This window comes from Phascolarctos cinereus, unplaced genomic scaffold (genome assembly GCF_003287225.1).
Source record: "Phascolarctos cinereus isolate Bilbo 61053 unplaced genomic scaffold, phaCin_HiC Scaffold_4;HRSCAF=312, whole genome shotgun sequence".
In the NCBI taxonomy this organism is placed as follows: domain Eukaryota; kingdom Metazoa; phylum Chordata; class Mammalia; order Diprotodontia; family Phascolarctidae; genus Phascolarctos; species Phascolarctos cinereus.
This window is the reverse complement of record NW_027555847.1, coordinates 628,718,049-628,740,194: the sequence shown is the minus strand read 5'-3', so window position 1 is coordinate 628,740,194 and position 22,146 is coordinate 628,718,049.

Here is a 22,146-nt window from a genome sequence, read left to right as displayed (position 1 = left end):
ATGAACCTATGATTGTGAAGAAAGCATTTTTGTAAACCTTAAAGTGTCAATTTTTTCCTAAAGAAATTGAAACAGAAAGGTCAAGTGATTTGTAAAAGGCCTATGCAGCCAGCTAGTGACCACACTGAAGGATAAAACTCAGGTTAGTCGACCACCAGCCCAGGATTTGAGAGAATAGGCAAGGCAGTTCCATTTCTAGGAACAAGAGGTGAGAAGCATGACAGAAAGCATTTGAATGAAGATCAATGAAGATAGAAACAGAAGCTGCTGTTACCATCAGAGTATAATACAGACCATCAGAAGAGGAAGAAGAAATAGATAAAGAAATGGATATCTATTGCAAACTTGGCACAGATCAATTAATCAGTCGATTGACAAGCATTTCTTAAGTGCCTACTACGAGCAAAGCACTATTCTAGGCACCAAGGACACAAGTAAAAAGAAAAAAAATGGAACAATCTCTATCCCCACTATTATAGTTAAGATGAGAAACTTCAATTAATTGAATATCCACTCTCTCTCTCTTTCTCTCTTTCTCTCTCTCTCTCTCTCTCCCTCTCTCTCTCTCTCTCTCTCTCTCTCACACACACACACACACACACACACACACACACACACACACACACATACAGCAACTAATCCTTTTTTTACTTGCCTTAATGATAATTCCATCTTTCAAAATGTGAAAAGGCCAACAAAAGGGGAAGTCTATTCTGGATCTATTCTCACGAACAAAGAAGAATTGTTTGCTGAGATGGAAATTATGGGTACCATGGGGGAAAGCAACCAATCCATCTTAGAGCTTGTGTTAGAGCCAGGGAAAGCTGCGAATGGTGTCATATGCATTCTAGATTTGGAGAAAACAGATTTAAAAGAGTTCAGAGGAAGGAGGTGGGAATCCAGTGGGCCAAAATTCCAAGGGGAAAGTCAACACAGGAGTGGGAAGATGTCAAGAAAAAAAATTCTGATGACACAAAGAGGAACAATTCCAATGAAAAGGAAGCTATCTAAATAGAATAATGCACATAGACAGGAAACTCACCAACCAACTTTGATTTTTTTTTTTGCTTTTTGTTGAGGCATTTGAGATTAAGTGACTTGCCCAGGGTCACACAGCTAGGAAGTGTCAAGTGTCTGAGGCCTGATTTGAACTCAGGTTCTCCTGACTCCAAGGCCAGAGTTCTATCCGCTGCCCCCAACTTGGATTTTTAAAAGACATGTACAGATGATCACTGAGGATGTATAAAAAAGACGGCTCTGTCAGGGCAGGATTAGCAAGAGTGCTAAAGAAACTGGACAAGTAATCTAAGGACAACAAAAAGGTGGGTGTAAGGTATTTGGGGGAGAAGAGGAAGATGAAGGGAGGGATGGACAGGATGACAATGATCACTGTTAATGGAGAGGAAAAGCAGCTTGATTTCCTGGATTGGATTAAAAGGGACAGAACAAAAATGGATTAAAGGGAATTAATATTCAAAACAAGTGAAGAGATAGTAAAAGAGCAGTAGTCTTCTCTGGATGAGTTAAGTCATTTGGACCAGCTGAAAGAGCTGACAGTTAAGCCCCAGTCAGAGATCTTTGATAGATCAGAGAAAAGCAAGAGAGGTAGCACAGGCCTGGAGAAAGGCAAATGTCCCACTTTCCTAAGGGAAACAAAATGGAATCTTCAAACTGTAGGTCACTAAGATTGAATGCAAATCCTGGGGAAATCCTCAAAGCTATTATTAAAGGAGTGGTTAGCTGACATCTAGAAAAGGAAGAGGTGTTTTCAAGAACCAATGTGGTTTCATAAAGAATAGGGCATACCAAAATAAACTTACTTTCTTTTTGTATGGATTACTTAACAGTTAGGTAGATCAGAGAAAAGCCATAGCTATAATTTACCTAAATTTTAGGAAAGCATTTGATAAAGTTTCTCATGCTGCTCTTAGAGAAAAGATTAAGAGATGTGGGCTAAATGATTGGACTGATTGATTGATTAGATTGATTAGATCCAATTAGATTGATTCAGTTCAGGTTGCAAGACCAAATTTTTTTTAAAAAGTTATATATAGTTTAATGTAAAATTAGCAGAAGGTTTCTAGAGGAATACCACAGGTATCTATACTCAGTCTTGTGCTATTTCACATTGTTATCACTGACTTAGATAAAAACATAGATGGTATGCTTAACCAAGTACGTAAATGATGCAACCCTAGCCTGGGAAGGATAGCTAAGACATTGTATGAGAGTCAGGATCCAAAAATTCTAAGCAGGCTGGAACATTAGGCCAAGGTAAGTAAGATGAAATTTACTAGAAACAAATGTAAAAATCTTACATGCAAAGTAAAAAGTCACCTTCACAGGTATGAAATGAAAGAGATGTAACCAGACAGCTATTCATCTGCAAAAGATCTGAGTCTTATAGCAGGCTGTAAGCTTAATATAAGTCAAAAGTACAACATAATAATAACAGCTAGCATTTATATAGCACCTGCTATGTATTAGGCATCGTGCTAAGTGTTTTACAAATATTATTTAATTTTATCCTCACAAGAACCCTGGAAGGCATGTGCTATTATTATCCCCATTCTACAGTTGGGGAAATTGAGGCTAGGTTACTTACTCAAGGTCACACAGTTAGTAAGTATCTGAGGTGAGATTTGAACTCAGGTCCTTCTGACTCCAGAGCAAGCACTCTGTCCTCTGTGCCACCTAGTTGTCCCTACGGTAGCCAAAAGGGTTAATGCAGTCTTGGATTATGTTAAGAGAGACAACTTCCAGGCAAGGAGATAGCAGTAGACTCTGCCCTACTGAGACCACAACTGGGATGCCACTTTTAGGGAAAGACATTGTGGGAATTGTCCATAAAAGGGGAGCAAGAATGGTGAAGTCCATGCTGTATGAGGACTGGCTGAAAGAATTCAGCATGTTTAGCCTGGAGAAGATTCATGAAGATGAAGAATATGACAGCTGTCTTCAGAGTTTGAAGGGCTATCTGTCATGTGAAAGAGAGTTTGGGCTTCTTGCCTTTGGCCCCAGAGGATACAACCAAAACAATGGTTGAAAGTTTCAAAGATCCAAATTTAGGCTTGATGTAAAGAAAAACTTCCTGAAGATTAGGACTGTCTCAAGTAGAATGCTCTGCTTCTAGGTGTTGGATTCCACCTTAGAAACTTTCATGAAAAGTCTGGATGATCAGTTGTTGGATAATGTGAGAAGGAATTCTTGTTCAGTTGTGTGTTAGACTTGGTCCTGAGTGTACCTTCAAACACGGTGTGTATGGCATGTTCGGGGAGACTAGCATCTCTGGTGTGAGCACTTCCAAGCCCTTTTCAGGGCTGCTCATCCACCCTTGGTGTCCACCTCTAGCCCAGCTGTCACCTGTGGCTCCAAGAAGCTGTAGCATGTGCAGTGGCCACACCCCAGTAAACTTGTCTTGGCAAATGAGATAAACCAGGTTGAGCAGTAACTGACAGGCCTCAAACCTGACAGTGAGTTAATGGGATATCTACCCCAAGCATGTGAAGATGTTCCCCCAATAGAATGGGTAGATGAGAACAATTTGTTCCAATGGCTATGAAGGCAGATGAAGTAGGCGCTGTGGAGGGCTTAGAGCTTGGTCAGACATCAGAGATGCCAAGGTAATTTCCTGCACCCTGGGCCATCACCAGTCATCTTGACTTTTGTCCTGCTACTGGACTTCAATGACTCTGGAAGAGAGAATGAGGCTAATGACTTGGTGCAATTCTACCTCACTTAAATTCAATTCACTAGCAAGTCAAACCATCACTCTATGATGTCATTGGTCCTCTACAAAAATGAGGGATGAACAACACTTTCCAATGCTGCAATTCTCTAGCTACATCTCCAAGTTATCTTCCAGTTCAAATATTTTGAAGGGAGATAAGAAGTAAAGGAATATAACTGAGGAAAGAACTTTATGATAGGAAGAACACCCAACAATTATTTCTGGAGTGACCTGCTTGTACTAGAAAAACATACATGCAGATCAACTCTTTCTGTTCTTGAATACACTTCTTCTGAATACTCTCTCTACCTCCCACCCATGGCAACTCAACTCCTTATCCAGAATGATGTGAAAAGAACAAACTTCAATGTGACAAGAAAAATAACCATAATGAGGGAGAAGTGGGCTAGTTTTAAAAAAAATCGTGAGCTAATCATTTCTTTGGTATTTATTACAAAGACTGCCCTAAATTCTTTCTCCATCTCTGCTTCCTGCCTCCTTCTGTCATCAAAATTCCACAAATAAATATGTACTTTCACCCAAGCTAATAAGTCCCATTGCTTTATAAAACTTTAGTCATTTGCTTCAGACCAGACAGTTCTGAACAAGTCCTCTGTAGCCAGCAATTTTGTTTCTTCCCCAGAACTAGAAATTCTAAGGTTTAATAGGTACCTTAGCATAATGGATATGCCTAAATTTTATAGTACAAAAATAAGTCATTTTTATTTCTTTTCAACCTCCTACCATCTCTACCTTCCATACTCCCATGATTTATCATCTGCACTCAGAATCTCAGGACCTAAAAGCTGGACAGCACCCTAGAGGTCACCTAGTCATATCTATTTATTTTTACAGAGGCAAAGAGATGGATTGGCTTGTCCAAATCAGATAAATGATGAACTAATGTAATTGACAAATGTCTACTATGTATCCAACACTGTGCTCTACACGGTCCATTATAGTGGATACAGTGCTGAATGTAGAACCGGAAAGGTCTGGATTTAAATCAAGCCTCAGGCACTTATTAATTCTGAGACAATTCTTTGTAAACCTTAAAGCTTTAAATAAATAAATTTTAATACTACTGTCATATCTACTGTGGTGATTGTGAGGCTCCAAGGAGATCAATCAATCAATCAATCAACATTTATTAAATGCCCTTTATGTGAGGGACACAAAAAGGACAAAAGACAATCCCAGCCCGCAAAGAGCTTACAATCTAATAGCAGAAACAAGTAAACAACCATGTGCAAACAAGCTATATACAGGATAAATAGGTAAAAATAACAGAGGGAAGGCAAGAGAATAAACAGGGGTTGGGAAAGGCTTCCGGTAAAAGATGGGATTTTATTTGGAACTTAAGGGAAGTCAAGGTCTGTAGTCAGAGTGGAGGAAGGAGAGTGTTACAATCAGGGCAACAGCCAGAATGCCTGGAGCTGAGAAATGGAATGTCTTGTTCATGGAACATCTAGGTGGCCAGTATCACTGGATCAAAGAGTTCATGTCAAGAAATAAAACGTAAGAAGATTGGAAAGGTAGGAGGGGCTTATGAAGGGTTTGAATGCTAACTTTTGTTTTTGATCTTGGAGACAAAAGGAAGCCAATAGAGTTTATTGAGTAGAGAGGTGACATGGTCAGATTTTTGCTTTAAGAGGGAGCCATCTCCAGTCATCCTGATCTACCTATCTTGCCACTGGACCCAGATGGCCCCGGAGGAGAAAGTGAGGCTGATGACTTTGCACTGCCCTTCCTCACTTAAATCCAATTCACTTGCAAGTCATGGCATCACCTTCCTGATGTTAAGATCGCCTTGGAGAATGAAGGACAAACAGCCATTTGTTTTCAGAACATCACTTTAGCGGCTGAATGGAGGATGGATCAGCATGATAAAAGACTTAAGGAAGGCTGACCCACCAGCAAGCTATTGTAATAATCCAGGTGTGAGATGATGAGGGTCTGCACCAGAGGAGTGGCAGTGTCAGAAAAGATAAGGGGGCATAGATGAAATCGACAGACCTTATCAACAGCTTGGGTATATGACTTCACAATAGTGAGGAGTCCAGTATGACTCCTAGATTGTGAACCTGAGGGACTAGAAGTACGGTGTTGCCCTCTACAGTAACAGGGAAGGTGGGAGATGGAGAAGGCTTAGGTGGAAGGGTAATGATATGTATGTAAAGCACTCCGCACATTTTAAAGCATTAAATGAATTGTTGTTGTTAAGTCGTTTCAGTTTTGTCCAACTCTTTGTGATCCCATTTGGGGTTTTCTTGGCAAAGATACTAGAGTGGTTTGCCATCTCCTTCTCCAGCTCATTTGACAGATGAGAAAACTGAGGCAAACAGGGTTAATTGACTTGCCCAGGGTCACACAGCTAGTAAGTGTCTGAAGTCATATTTGAATTCACAAAGATGAGTCCTCCTGACTCCACACCCAGCACTCTATCTAGCTGCCCTAGATTTGTCATTAATTGTTATTAGGACAAAGTACATCACTCTTGGCAAACTGACTAATGAAGAAGAAACACAAGGACTACAGTGTGGTACCATTGTGACCAAAAGGGAACTGGGAGAATCATACATAAGCAAATCTTATGATCATTTGAAAGGGTGGGAAGGAGGGAGGGAAGAAAGAAGAGAGGGAGGAAGGGAGAGAGAGAGGAACAAAGGGGGGAAAAGAAAACATGTTTTAAGCACCTACTCTTGCCAGAGCTTGAGCTAGGAATTGGGATCTAGAAAGTACAAGGAATTTGAGTAGAACCATAGGGCAGATTATCACTCTTTCCAGGAGCAATGATAGTATTGACTTTATTATTGTTTCTCAAGGAAAAGTGAAAGGTAAAAAGTGTGTGTGTGTGTGTGTCCGTGTGTCTGTGTCTCTGTGTATGTGTCCATGGGGAAGGTACGGGGAGAGTGAGTTTGCAAGTGTGACAGTAGGGCAGACCAGGTGGTCTTGGTTTCCGGCAGATGACTGGCTGGAATGTGAAGAATGGCCTAGGGCAGCTAGATATAATGAATAAGGTGATTTTACACTCACTATTCACTCACCCACCAATCAGAAAAGCTCAGCCCCAGGGCTGAATTCCAAAACTGAGTGGATCAATTCTTCCAGAGAAAGGGGGCATGGCCTCTTGAGATCTGATCTTCTGGGTCATTGGTCCAGGTAGATAGAAAGGGGGAGGCATTAGGATAGATGGTAAGATGGTTGGGTGTGCCCTGGTTTCCTGTTTGAAAGATAGTTGGGTGGGATATAAGGCATGACTAGGTAAATTTTTTAATTATTATAAAGCCAAATCAGAGGCAGCTCTGTATAGCAGACGGCGGACAGAGACTTGGCCTTGTGCTTGGACCTTTTGAAGCTATTGTTTCCTCACATGAAAAGAGCAGGAGGGCAAGAAGGGACAGGAGACATTTAGACTAATGGGGTCCCTTCCAGCATTAAAATTCTGAGTCTATGATATTAAAATCCAATCCTTTATAGGTTCTGGGTACTGAAATCAGTCTCCTCGATGCTCAGCTCTACACTTCAATTTTGTCATCTATAAAATTGAGGTGACACTTAGCTTGCTAGGATATTGGGTGAGACGGCATAAAGTTTATGAGATACACATAAAAATGATTATTACATTTCTAAAGCTCCATCTACGAAGTCAGCTCTCTCATAAAGGCTTTAGAGAAGGGTTGGCCAGGCTTCCTTTCTGAGCATCCCACCCTTTAGATGCTTCCACCTCAGCACTAACTGGAGTGAGTGTGGCTAAGTAAAGTTTCTAAAATGCATATCACCTCGTGAATCACTCATGCCCACTTTACCCCCCACTTAGTTTAGCTAACACACCAAGAATTAGACCAAATCACCAACAGATTCCAGTCCCTTCTTGACTGAGGGATACATATGATTTAAAATCATATCATCTTGCTTCAGGCTACTAGAAGCCTGCAACACAACTGTGTGTACTATTTAGAAGCAAAATGGTATGGTACAAATAAGCACTAGCCCTGAGGTCAGAAGTCCTAAGTTCAATGCCCATTTCTGCTGCTTGATAGTCCTAGGATTGAAAACAAATCTCTTGCTTCTCTGAGTTTCAGTTTTCCCCTCTATAAAACGGAAGTATTTCTCCTTCGATATAATTACCTTCCCTTTGGACCTCAAAAACAACATCATTTGGCAGCTCACTAAAGTCAGTCAGTCAAGAAACTAAGTGCTAGGAACTGTGCTAAGTGCTGGGGGTAAAAAGAAAGGCAAAAGAAAGTCCCTGCCTTCAAAGAGCTCACTGTCTAATGGGAGAAGACAACACGCAAAATATGTACAAACAATATTTGTACAGGACAGATCTGAGAAAACCAAGAAAAGGAAAGCAATCACATTAAGGGGTATCTGGAAAGGTTTCTTATAGAAGGTGAGATTGTAGCTGGGATTTGAAAGAAGCCAGGGAAGCATCAAGTATACTATGTAGAGCCATAGCTAGAAATACTTCTACTTGGGGAAGAGAATGGGCAGGGAGGCACAAAGGATGGTAAGAATGAGACTGCTATGGTACGAAGGAAAGTGAGAGGGTGGTGACAACAGCATGGAAGATAATCCACCTATGGTTGCACTTGCACCAGGAGAGGGAGTAGTCCGTCTCTAGGAGAAATAACCCTGTACCCTACCATGGGGGTGGGAAAAAATGAGCTCCCAGGATAGGGTGGTCATGAGATTCTGGGGACAGGGCTGGATGAGGAAGCAGGGTCAGGTATGAAGTTCAAGGTGGTAGAGGGTGAAATCCAAGGGCAGCAGTCTCTAGGGGAAGTGTTTCACCATTTGGTGCCACCATCCTGAGACAAAGCCTTGGTAGCCCCAACCTAGTTACAATTCTGTTTCACAATGTTACTTTGAATAAATCATTTGCCCTCTCTAGGCCATTGTTTCATCACGTGTGTATTGGGAATGGGTTTGGGTAATTATATGCCATTAATGAGTTGACATCCATCTCTAATATTCTATGAGTCCATGTGTTTATGATTCAATTCTTTACAGGTTCTATTACCTGAGACACTTGTCCTAGTAATGCTTCAGTGTTCAGTTCCTCATTCCATGAGATCTAGTTTGTCAGCATTGTGACTCTATGGTTTTTATCCTCTAAATTCTACTATTAAAGTATTTATTTGATTTAAACCATTGCCCCATGTTAAAAAGTAATTACATCTTGGGTGAGTAACCTATGAAGCCAGTAACCAATTTTAATATGTTAGTATGAATTAGCTTACCAAATCTTTTGCCAGTTTAATATGATTGAGAGAATAGTTTGATTGGCCAAGGAAAGTATAGAAAGTGACCCAGAGTCAATATTGCCTGAAGAAAACTAGATGGCCAGAATGTCATGGGGACCTTAGGGGTGGGGTGGTTTTATTATAGGGAAGAAAAGGATCATAAAAGGCAGATGAAAAGGCAAAGGTGATATTTCAGAGTTTTTGTGCAGGGGGAGTTTGCTGAAGGAAGGAGAGGCTTGGTACCTGTCTTGTGGTTTAGATCCCTCTGTATAATTCCAGAGGAAAGAATTAGGGTCAGGGATAGAATTAAGTAATAGCTTTGATATAAAAAAGAAATTCCTCCCAATTCAAGCTTTCCAGAAATGGCTTAAGCCATTCAGAAGGAGAGTGAGCTCCTCTCTGCTGAAGAGTGTGTTCTTATTGTTTGTCCTTCACTTTGAAGAGGACTGATGATATCACCACCACAAGGGTAATGTCTTGGCTTATGTGTGAATTGGATTTAAGTGAGGCAAAGTTGCACAAAGTCACTAGTCTCACTGACTTCCAGAATCACTGAAACCCAATGGCAAGAAAAAAAGTCCAGATAACTGCAATGACCTGGGATACAGCGGTTGACCCTGGTCAGACATCAGACGTCAAGCACATCCACTGCTGAAGATATGCAACCAAAAGTTCCTGCTCAAGGATACAGTAGAGGGGATTCCTGCATCACCTGGGAGGGTGGGCTAGACCAGTGGTGCTAAACTCAAATAGAAACTGATCCCTAAAGGCTGCATATTGACTTAGAAAACCACACGTTAAGATTGTCTATGTTGTATTGTATGTTTATTTATTTTGTTAAACATTTCCCAATTATATATTAATCTAGTTCTGATGCACCTGAGAGTTTTGCAGGCTAGGGCCAGGAGTTTGACTCCTCTGTACTAAATTACCTTCCAGATCTCTTCCAGCTCTATGATTCCATGATAATCTGCTAGGGTAAAAAGTACTGGCAAATATTTAACAATCAGCTCTCCAAAGTTTAACCTGCATTCTTAACATTTTCTCCATCACTTTCAATCAACAAAACAATGAAACAATCCCTGGTTTGTAGGTTTTTCTGATTTCTAAGGTGCAGGTGCTTATACTGAATATTTAACAATCAGCTCTCAGGTGTCAGTTCAAGAAGGCTGTAGCATTAGTAAGTTTGAAATTAAGGTTAACATTTACAGAGAAGCAGCATCCTAAGGTCACTTTGCCTGAGCAAAAATGTTCATATCAAAGAACACTAGAAGTCACGGGGCTCTTAGGGTTGGATATGAAAGGATGTCAAAGGCCAAAGATGTCCAAGAGAGGAAAAGGAAGGAAAAAAAGAGAGAAAGGTTCTTAGACTGGAATGTGGCCAATTTAATAATTGGGGTTTGAATGGGAATCATATGTCTTTTTCCTTTGGTTGAAGGATGTCCTTGCTATCCATAAGAGTTAGAGGCCCAACCTATGCATCCTAATGAAAACGTTTCAAGGGGTGTTCCATTTTTTAGGGATTTCCAACGAAATAAGATTGCAGCTACAAGTCAGGGGAATCTCTCAGCACGCTCCTGAAGGCCACAGAGCGTATTGAGCAACAGAAGGGTCACTTTGAGTCAATTGTCATGTGCTCCAAACCTGGCTGCCTCCACTACCCTAACACCCACGTAGAATTTGCATTTTAAATATTTATTTGCCTGGTAATTGTTGTACAGGGCCCCTCATGCTCATTTTCTCAGGAGAAAGCTCCCAAGCCTTTGAAGGTGTTGACTATTTAAATTAGGCTGGGGAGTTAAGCCACTTCAGAAATATTAGTCCTGTCTGACAGTCTGTGGACGCCATACCCTAAAACTGCCCTGAGGATATCAGATTCGGCTTCTTCTCCCAACAAAACTCTTTCATTACTGGAGAAAGCCTTAATGACTGGCCTAGCAAGCTTAATAACACTTACCCTTTAGTGCCATTCCTTTATATGCTGGTTTTAAATGGTAGGAACCATAAGACTTAGTGCTGTTGGCAGACACCATTCTGAAACAGCTATGCCCTGCACAATTTTGAGACACCCTTCCTAAGAGGCCAGCATGGGGTTGGGACCTAAGCTAGGGATGTAGACACTAATGGAGGAAAGTTCCCAGTACCACCAACACCAATACCTCCAGGCTAAGCATCCCTAATGCTTCTAGAGTAACCAGGCTAGTCTAGTACACGGACCTCTAAAAGCTAGAAGGGACCATGAAAGTCATCTATTCCAACATTCCCATTTTTTAGATGAAAAAACTGAGCTTCTTCCATTCTTTTCGGTAATGTTTATCAAACACTTACTGTGTGTAGCACATTAAGGGAGTTTGGACCCCTGCTCTCCTGTGGCTTCCAGCCTCATTAGAAGGTTGATATAAACATTTGTCAGGTATGTTGTAAGGAAGGTCTTTGGAAGGGTATGGTTTGGACAAGCAAGCAACCAATATCCCTTCTAATTCTGGAATTCTGTGCTTTTATTTCCTGTGTATAACATTCTGTGTCCCATACGTGGAATAATTTTCCTCTTCAATTCTGTCTCCCAGAATGCTTAGCTTCTTTCAAGGCTCAGCTCAGGCATGACTTCATATAGGAGGCCTTTCCTGATTTCCCCAGTTATTAGTGCTTTCTTCTTTCCTGAAAAATCGTGCCCAGGGGATAGAGTGCTGAACCTGAATTCAAATCCAGTCTCAGATACTCATTAGTTATATGACTCTGAGTAGGTCGGTTAACTTCTGTCTGCCTATACAATGGGGATAATAATAGTACCTACATCCCTATGTTGTTGTGAAGCTAAAAGGAGTTAACATTTGTAAAGTGCCTTGCCAACCTTAAAGTGCTACATAAATACTAGCTATTATATCTGTAATATATGTGTATATGTATATGTGTATGTCAGTACATGTATGTATATGTATGCATATAATGTATGCATTATATTGTTAAACACTCAGGTTAGGTACTGGGATTGTAAGTACAGAGAATGAAGCATCGCAAGGAATTTACACTCTAAAGAGACAGATATATTTGGCATTTATTTATCTGTGTGTATTTTTCCCCACTCCCATACTCACCCTAGTCCCAGAAACCTCCTCTGCAAAGTTATACGTGAGCTGAGCCTTGCAAGAAGCTAAGCATTCTGGGAGACCAAGTTGAAGAGGAAGATTATTCCAGAATTTGTCTTTGAATTGCTAGTGCCTAACATAGTGCCCTTGCACATAGTAAGCAGTTAACAAATGCTTATGGAATGTAATAAACTTTCTAGATTAGAGGACCACCAGCTGAGACAATTCCCTTCCTTCCTAACTCCTCCCAACCCAAGTCCAGAGCAGCATTAAGCATACTGTCAATAAAAGGCAGATAAAAAAAAAGAATTATAAAACCCTCTGGAAAGTTAAAACACTTCTACATTCTAAATAATTACTGGAGAGCACTGGAGTCAAGTAGGAAATAGCCTACCACAGAGTGACCACAATGATTATCTTAGCTGTGAGTAACTGCTTTACTAGGTACAGGCTATCATTCCAGAAGATATCCACAGACACCAAATCGTTCAATCCACTTTTGTTTTTTTCCTAAAGACATATATGAATGCACTTATATGTGTAAGTATATGATCATGTGTATATTTTTCCATATTTGTGATTTTCCTAAATTTCAAGTCTGATCATGTCATCCCTCACCCCCTACTCAATAAACTCTGGTGACTCCCTATTGCTTCCAGGAGCAAATCAAAATGCTCCCTTTAACCTTCAAAGCCCTTCAATAATCTAGCCCCCTCTGACTTTCCAGTATTCTTATACCTGCCTCCCCCAAAAGTACTTTTTGATCCAGTGACACTGGTCTTCTGGCTTTTCCACAAACAAAACAAATCTCTCTGCTCCAGGCATTTTCTCTGGCTCTCCCCCATGCCTAGAATGCTCTCACTCCTCCGTTCCTACCACTCACCTCCCTGACTTCCTTTAAGTCCCTACTAAAATCCCATCTTCTACTGGTATCCTTCCTCAGCCCCTTTTAATTCCAGTGCTTTCCTTCTTTTAATTATTTCTTATGTATCCTGTATATAGCCTGCTTTGTGTATATATATATATACATATATGTGTGTATGTGTGTGTGCGTGTGTGTGTGTCCTCCATTAGATTTTAAACTCCTTGAGCTCAAGGACTATCTTTTCCTCTTTGTATCCTCAGCACTTAACACAGTGATTGGCACGTAGAAGGTGCTTAATAAATTTTAATTGAAAGTTTATTGAATGACTGACTATATTAGTATTATGTCTGTATGTATCACATAATGTTGAGTTGGAAGACATTATGGCATGATGGCAAGATCACTGAATCTGGAATCAGAGAAGCTAGGTTCCAGTCCCAGCCAGGCTACAGCATCTTTGTCCCAGGTCAGTTCATTTCTCAGGGCCTCAGTTTTCTCACCTGTAAAATGAGTGGGGTGGATGACCTCTAAATTTCCTTCCAGCTTCAACAGTCTGTGGGACTTTAAAGGTCATCTAGTCCAAATTTCTCACTTTACAAACGAGGAAACCGGCCCAGAAGGGGAGAAGGGACTTGTTTCTAGCCAAAGAGGCAATTAGGGACTGAGCCAGGAGTAGAACCCAGGCCTCTTGAGCCCCCTCTCGGGGAACCATTGCACTGCCTCCCTATGTAAAAAGGAGATGTATTTAAATGGTAAGCATCAGGAAAAAATGTTTGCCCCAAATAAGGGAAATTCTTGGAGTGAAGGAGGCCCTTGGGACATCCTTTGCCTTCTCATTTTAATAAGTCAAGGAAAAGGACCAGAGAATGCTCTTGTGACAAATGATGCTAAGACAGCCAATGCATTTTAGCATGTACCCCGCCTCAAATTCCCCCCCCCAAAGGTTAAAGCTTAAATAAATCAGGCTCCAAGCAAAATTCACAATTGGCTCCCCTACATTTGTTATAGTTTTTCCAAGGGATGCCATCAGCTGCCTTGTTGCTAAGAAACAGGGTGGGTGGGAAGGGCTGGTAACAATGTGTTTTTGAAGCTATCTGCAAAACTGGTTTTGCCTATGCTCACTCCAGGGGCTCAGATTCCTTAAGAGCAGGATATTATAACTCCACTGCCACACTTTTCCAGAGATGAGGAGTATGTTTTTTCCAGAGGTGAAATCAAGCTTTTTCCTGGGTAATCCATGCAATAGGAGAGAGTTCTCGGACCTGCAAATCTAGGCCTCTGATGCTGAGACAGGAGATGAGAAAAGGGCGTGTGACTCGATGAGATATTATGTTTCAAATTCCAAACTCCTAGGAAGTTTTATTTATCAGCTTGCAGGCTTGCGGTCAGCTAGAAGAATGCAGGACCGATTTTGTCATCCAGAGGGGAAGGGGGAAGGCGCGCGTTAAGTATTTAAATACATTCGGGACTTTCCTTCTGGGCTGCAGCCCTATTGGACAGTCTCAAACCTGGCCAAGTCATTGCATTGCTCAATGCCAGAAAAATTCTACTGGAATGTAATTCATGTGAACTTGAGCTCCCCCCAAGTCACACTAGCGAGAGCAGCTTTGTAACGCCCAGCATGGGGCATCCACTATAAATACTCCAAGATGAAGCAGATACAAAGACATGAGTTAAACAGGGGATTGGCAAATTCAGAGTAAATGAAGCTAAGAAACACAATAGGTAAGTCCCCCTCTGCAACATTCCTCACCCGCGGTCTTTGTATCGTATAACAATGTTCGCTTATGAGCCTAACAGGGAGAGAAAATGATGACATGCCTGCAATATGGGGAATGAATTTTTTCATAGCTAAGCAAGAATGTGCATCTCCTCTTCCCTTCCCCTGCTCTACATTAGGCTCTCCAAGATGGAGTGAAGCCATCAAAATCCCTCACTTCAAAATAGCCCTAATAAGCTGATGGTGCATATATGCTCCAGTCTCCCAGTGATGATATTCTCAGCAGGACTCTTCATCATGCTTTCAAAAAGGGCATAACTTTGTGTACCCAGACACCCATTTAGCCCTTTCAGGATGTTCCAGAGCTCTGGGACTTGGTTTGTCAGATAATCATGGCTTCTGGGCAAAGGCTTCTGGGTAACTAGACACAAATGACACCCCTAAACACAATGAGAACCCCGGAGAAGGAGCTTCTGTTTTTTTCGCATGTCTTCAAGCATCCACAATAAAGTACAGTCAAGTTGCCGATAGACCACTTAGTTCAAGAGTTAGGCAGACAAAGGTTCTATCCCTGGCACTGCCACTGAAACTCACTGTGTGGCCTTTGCCAAGCCACTGAACTTTTATACCTCAACATTCCAACTTAGAAAATGGAATCATTGCTGTAACTTTCCTTTATAGAGCTATTGGAAGATTTGATGAAAAGCATCAGCAAGTTAGAGATAATAATTCACCTGCATTTGTTAGATACCTACTATGTGTCAGGCACTGAGCTAGGAGGTAGGAATACAAAGACAAAAAATAAAATGGTCCCTGACCTCAAAGGGCTTGTATTCTAGTAAGTGATGCTAACATACCACTGAAACCTTTTTTCTTGGATCTCCATATCGGTGACAGGAAGATGGAGAAGGGATCCAAAAGAAATAAGAAGGAACTGGGAATAGAATAGTTATGAAATGACAATAGAAAGGGTTTTTTTTTCATTTAAACTGTAAAACATCCTAAGAACAGTCTGTAGTTATTTGTTAATTTAATATAATGCTGTACCAAATGAAATACAAATAAATATGTGGTCCTTGTATTATTCTATTGGATGTGAATAATAAATCTTTAGCCTAGAATTTAAGGCTGTCCATTATAATGTAATTAGATGGTGTGGTGGAGAAAGCACTAGAAGTAGTTTTTTAAAGTAGCATTTTAAAATGCTCCCTCAAAAACTTACTTGTTGCATGGCACTGAGCAAGTCACTTAACCTCAGTTCAGCCTCAGTTTCATTTGTAAAATGGGAATAATAATGGTATCCACATCAAAGGGTACTTTTAAGGTCCAAATAAAATAATGTGTACAAAGCATTTTGTAAACTTTAATGTTATACACATGTTAAATATTATTATTAACCCTAACCTACCTTTCCAGCTCCTTCCACCAGAAATGAACCCCCTTTCAATTACTACCCATCCTTCAAGTTCCACCTTTCCAATTACTACCCATCCTTCAAGACCCCACTCAAAAGTCACCCCCTTCTTGATCTCTGCAGATCTGTCAAACTGAACCAACATTAGCATTTCATATCTTATATTGCTATTCCAAATTTGGCATTGTAGCATTCATTAGTTGTGTATATGTTTTATTATCCACTACTTAGCTGCAAGTTCCTTGAAGACCTGGGTTATGCCTTATTCTTCTCTATATCTTAAAAATCCAATGATTTTCATATACACTTGAATGTAAATTTATATATATGTACATATAAGGAGGTATTATAGTTCCCTTACTGCCTCCATTCCCCCAAAATTACTTTGTGTGTATGTATGTGTTATATGTATAAACATACATATACATGTATGCATACATGTATATATTTTTATTTAAGAGAAACTATGTACATAATGGAAAGAAACCTGGCCTCAAGGTCAGAGTGACCTTGATTCAGATCTCCCCTCTGAGACACACTATGCAACCATGGAAAATCACATAACCTCTCTTAGACAACAACTCTCTTGTCTCAGACAGCTCTAAAAGATTACAAATTTCAAATTAATGCCAAATTAGTGCATTGACTGAAGAAGTTACCTCACTAGTAGTAGTATACCAATAAAATCCTAAGCCCAGTCCAAAATAATAGACAGTTCATCTCCCTGGGCCTACACACACACACACACACATTCACACACATATGTACACACATATACACTTTATAATATGGATATACATATAAGCATGTATGTATTATGTGTATGTATAATATATATTTGTAAATATATATGTGTACATACATCTATTTTGTACTGAATAATGGAAAGAAATCTGGCCTCAAGGTCAGAGTAACTTGAGTTCGAATGTTACCTTTGATACATACGGACTATGTGAATCTAGCAAATCACATAACTTCTTTCAGGCAACTCAGCTGCCCCAGAAAACTTTATATTATAAATTTCAAAGTCAGTGACAAAGGAAGTTTCTGCACTACTGGTGCTATACCAATGAAATCATAGGCCCAATCCAAATACACACACACACATATTTATTAAAAACCTACTATATGTTGGACACAGTGCTAGATTCTAGAGATACAAAAACAAAAATGAATCAGATTCGTTCCATTTTTATCTTTGTATCTCAGTGCCTAGCACACAGTAGGTACTTCATTATATATATAAAACACATATTTATATATATATGTATATATATAATATATACAATAAAGATATACATGTATATATATGTATATACTATGTGACCCTGGAAAATCACATAACCTATCTTAGACAACATTTTCTCCCCAAATAAAATGTAAGTTCAATCAACAAGCATTTATTAAAAATCTATCATATATTCAGCATGGTGCTAAATGTTGGGAAACAGGAGTGTTTCATTTTTGTCTTTGTGTCTCCAGGGCTTAGCACACAGTAGGCACTATAAATACTCATTGAAAAAATGATTGATTGATGCGCATATAGAAGGTTAGAATTATAAGGGAACATGTGTGGTGGAAACACTGAACCTGGAGCCAGGAGACAGACTGAATCCCAGCTCAGCCACCCTCTAGATGTGTTACCTTAGGCAAGTTCCTTCATTTCTGGGCCTTATTTTTCTTATGTGGAAAAGGTATGTGTGGGGAGTGGGGGAGGTGACACTGAATGATCTTTGATGCCCTTTCTAGCTCTAATAGTCCATGATCGGAGGCACATGAAGTGATAAAGAAACTTACTGACATACTTTTCTCTCTTTTCCTTTATCTTTTCTCTCCTTCTGAGTAAACCAGGTGTCAATAAATCATTAGTCAGTTTGCTAAGAGTGAAGTACTTTGGCAGATAACAGTCGATGATGCCACACAGAAAAAAATTTTTTGTGATTAGTTCAAAAGAATCAGACACACTTCAGGTCCTATACCACAAGCCAGTTCAGAATTATCCTTCCGCAGTAAAGCAGTCAACTTCTAGAAGCTTCCAGGCTCGTGAGTGTCTTACACCTGTATAAGAGGGCAGAAGGTAGGGGCAAGGAGGAGGATTAAACTCAGAGGCAGCATTACACTTCTTCCCTCCCCCAATGACCATGTACCATCTTGTAACTTCAAAAGGGTGGAAGACATGGAGCTCCCATTAGTGTCAATAGCAATGTATACCTCCACCCCACCTCCCCTGCAGCTGATAACAGCATCTGTATCGGAAGCAAAGAAACATAATGCGAACCTTCTCAATACACTAAAGAAAGGCAGTTTCATGAAAGAACATCAGCTCTTGGAGTCCAATAAAGAGTTACACTTAATGGGAACTTAATGAGGACTCCACAAAAGGAAAAGGGAACTTCCAGTAAATAGGAGATGTAGTTACACGTGCTAAGTTTGAGCCCACTCTCCCAGATACTCTGTGTATACAAGGGGACAGTGTTTAGATAAATATTTTGTACAACAGTTCTTATATTAATAAATATCTTTTATAAAAGCTAATTAAGTTTAGCGGGCTAATAATCAATGAGGAGCACACTACAGAGGGGCTCATGAGTGATAATATTAGCAAAACCCAACCCCTCAGGTTTAACCCTAGGACACTAAAAGGAGAAATAGTTAGCTGTCCTCTAGGGCTCCAGCCACCAATGTGGGTAGACACTGGAAAATAACCCTAGAAGGGGTATAACATATATATGCAAAATATACGTGAGGTAAATATTTGATGGATGTGATACTCATGTAGAAGATAGCACTTGAGCTGAGCTTTGAAGGAGGGTGTGTATTCCACTCATGGTGTCTGCCTGTACCAAAGCATGAAGATAAGAGAGGGAATGTACTGTCTGAGGAATAACAAGAACAGTTTGGCTGGACTAAGAATGCATGAAGAAGAATTAACATACAATGAGGCTGGAAAGGCAGGCTGGAGAGCCCGTTTGTGAAGGGTTTTAAATGCCAAACAGAGAAATGTGTATTTGATTCTAAGGTAATATTGAAAGAAGCTTATTCAGCAGAGAAGTGACATGGCCAGGCTTGTGCTTGCAGAAAATCACTTTGGTGAACATGTGAAATATGGCTTAGAGAGGGGAGATACTTGAGTCAAGACCAGTTAGGAGGCTATTGTAGTAGTCTAGCTGACAAAGGCCTGAACTAGGATGGAAGCTGTACAAGTAGAGAGGAAGGGATGGGTGTGAAAGATGCTGTAAAGGTAGAATCAAGACTCAGTAACTGATTTGGAGTGAGGAAGAGGGAGATGTTAAAAATGACTCTGAGATTACGATCCTAGATGACTGGAACAATGGTGGGGCCCTCATGGTGGTGACAGAAATAGGGAAGTTTTGAAGAAAGACAATTTTGGGGTGGTGAGAGAGAGAGAGAGAGAGATGATCATGAGTTCTGTTTTGGATACAGAAGGGACCTCAGGTCCTCTAGTCCAAATGTCTCATTTTACAGATGAGACAATGAATATCCAGGGATGCCAAGTGACTTGCCAAGTTCACACAGGTAGTAAGCATCAATAACATCATTTGAACCCATGTCATCTGCTTAGGGGAAGCTAGGTGGCACAGTTGATGGAGTGTTGGGCCTAGAATCAGAAAGACTCATCTTTGTGAGCTGAAATCTGGCCTCAGACACTTACTAGTTAGGTAACCCTGGACCTTTAACCTGTTTGCCTCAATTTGTTCATCTATAAAATGATCTGGAGAAGAAAATAGCAAATTACTCTAGTAAGAAAACCTCAAATGGTTCACAAAGAGTCGGACACGACTGAAAAACAACTGAACAATGACAGCATCTGCTTATGGAGTCAGATCCTTCCTGTTGTACCACATTTTAAGTTTGAGATATCTGTGGGGGACAGCCAGTTCCAAATATCCAGTAGATGGTTAGAGTTGTGGTGATGGAGCTCAGAAGAGAATAGGGCTAAATATATAGATGATGATAATGATGATGATAGTAAATTTTTATATAGCACTTTCAGCATTTGCAAAGCCTTAATATACTTTAACTCATTTGATCCCCACAACAACCCTTTGAGGTAGATCTGGGTCATTTAAACCCACAATCTGGTAGGAAGCACAAAATTGACTTAAGACAAAGTCCTTGCCCCAGGGAACTTCCATTCTAATAAGAGGATGAGACCATAATCAACACAGTTATAAAATTCAACATTTTATAATAAATGAATTCAGAGCCTGCCTTTAGTGTCTTCCCTCTGAGATTACTTCCCAGCTATTCTGCATATAGCCTGTGTGTACATAATTATTTACATATTGTCTGTCCTCCCTACCCCCCTTAGAACGTGAGCCCCTTGAGAGCAGGGCATTGCATCTGGCACGTAGTAAGCTCTCAATGAAAGGTTAGTATTTTCAAAACTATACTTCCAGTTCTGAAATATTAAGATTTCAGGACTTTTGCTATCCTTCAGACCCACTTCAAGATCAGTTCCTTCTGCTCATTTAGAAGCACAGATAGGAAATACTGAAGAAGACTCATGCCAGAGTTGACCTGCCCCCACCTGTTTGGGGCCTGGCTTGATTCCATAACCAACAGTTCCCCACAAGAGACCAGGAAGGCAAAGGGGAAGTGGAGTTCCAAAGGAATCTTTCTTTTTTGGACCTAGTCGGGCCCCTGGTTGCCACTGAAAGAGCCAGGAAAGGAGCCAAAGGAAGAGAAGGAGAGAAAGCAGTGTAGAGGAAGCCACCCCAGCTCCTAGAGCAAAACCAGATCCCTGGTGCTAATAAACACAAACTGTGAAACATCAAAGGAGAGTGAGCCAATCCAGGAAGGTTCAGTCCAAACAATGGAAAGGCCCAGGCCAAGCCTGTGTATTATCAAGGGGCCAATTCTGCACATGACGTTGAGATATTAACTCTTTCTTAGGGCCAGAACGGATCATAGTCATTCGTTCAATTCAATTCAGTGAACATATATTGAGTGCCTACTACGAATGAGTCACTGTACTAGGTTCTGGGAATACAAAGACAAAACCAGAATACTCTCTGCCCTCAAAGAGATGGGAGTGGGGAGAGTAGAGTGGCTGACAAAAATTCATTGAATGTTTATTAAGCACCTAGGGGGAGGCATTCTGTCATCCCTAAGAGGCATCATGCTTTGGACCCTTGTCCGTATCAGATCCCTCAAAACTTAGAGATTTGGACAGTTACCCAAACTGATTCACCAGTCCCTAAAAACAACTTTAAAAAAAAAAAACCAGGGAGAGGGATGAGAAACAGCCTGGTTATTCTTTCACTTCTCCCTATCACATAATAATCATCCAAGATCTTTTTTTCTGTAGTTTCATTGCTTACGTGAAGAAGGTGGTACATCATTATCTCCATTTTACAGACAGACAAACAGACTCAAGAACAAGAGGTAATTTGCCCAAGATCAGTACTTCAGAGCTTCAAAGACCCCTAATTCCACCAACATAAGTACTCTCTCCACCAATTCAGATTGTAACTCCTCCATACCTTCTTAGATGAGGTCATAAGTTGATGTGATTTTTCAAGAAGTCATCATTTTCTTAACTTAGTTAGCCAGGTTTGTCCTCAGATAACAAACACATCAAAACCCATCATCAGGCCTGTGCTCCAAGGCTTTCCAGCTCAGTAAAACCTGCCAGAGCTTGTGTTACAACAGTTGGAGCCTCCTAAAACTAGGCTTACCTCCGTATCATCAAGGTACAACTCCAAACGAGGTTGCCCTGGGGCTGCACGTGTTTTACTGATTCACCATCAAATCTCCTGACTCCCCACTCTGCACTAGCCTAGAGTGAAAGAGCCCATCTCCTCAAACTGGTCCCATCCCTGGATCTCTCCTTGCAGTGTGCAGAACCTGGCTTTCCTGTCTTCTCATTAGTCTGGAACTGGTCCCATCCCTGGATCTCTCCTTGCAGTGTGCAGAACCTGGCTTTCCTGTCTTCTCATTAGTCTGGAACTGGTCCCATCCCTGGATCTCTCCTTGCAGTGTGCAGAACCTGGCTTTCCTGTCTTCTCATTAGTCTGGAACTGGTCCCATCCCTGGATCTCTCCTTGCAGTGTGCAGA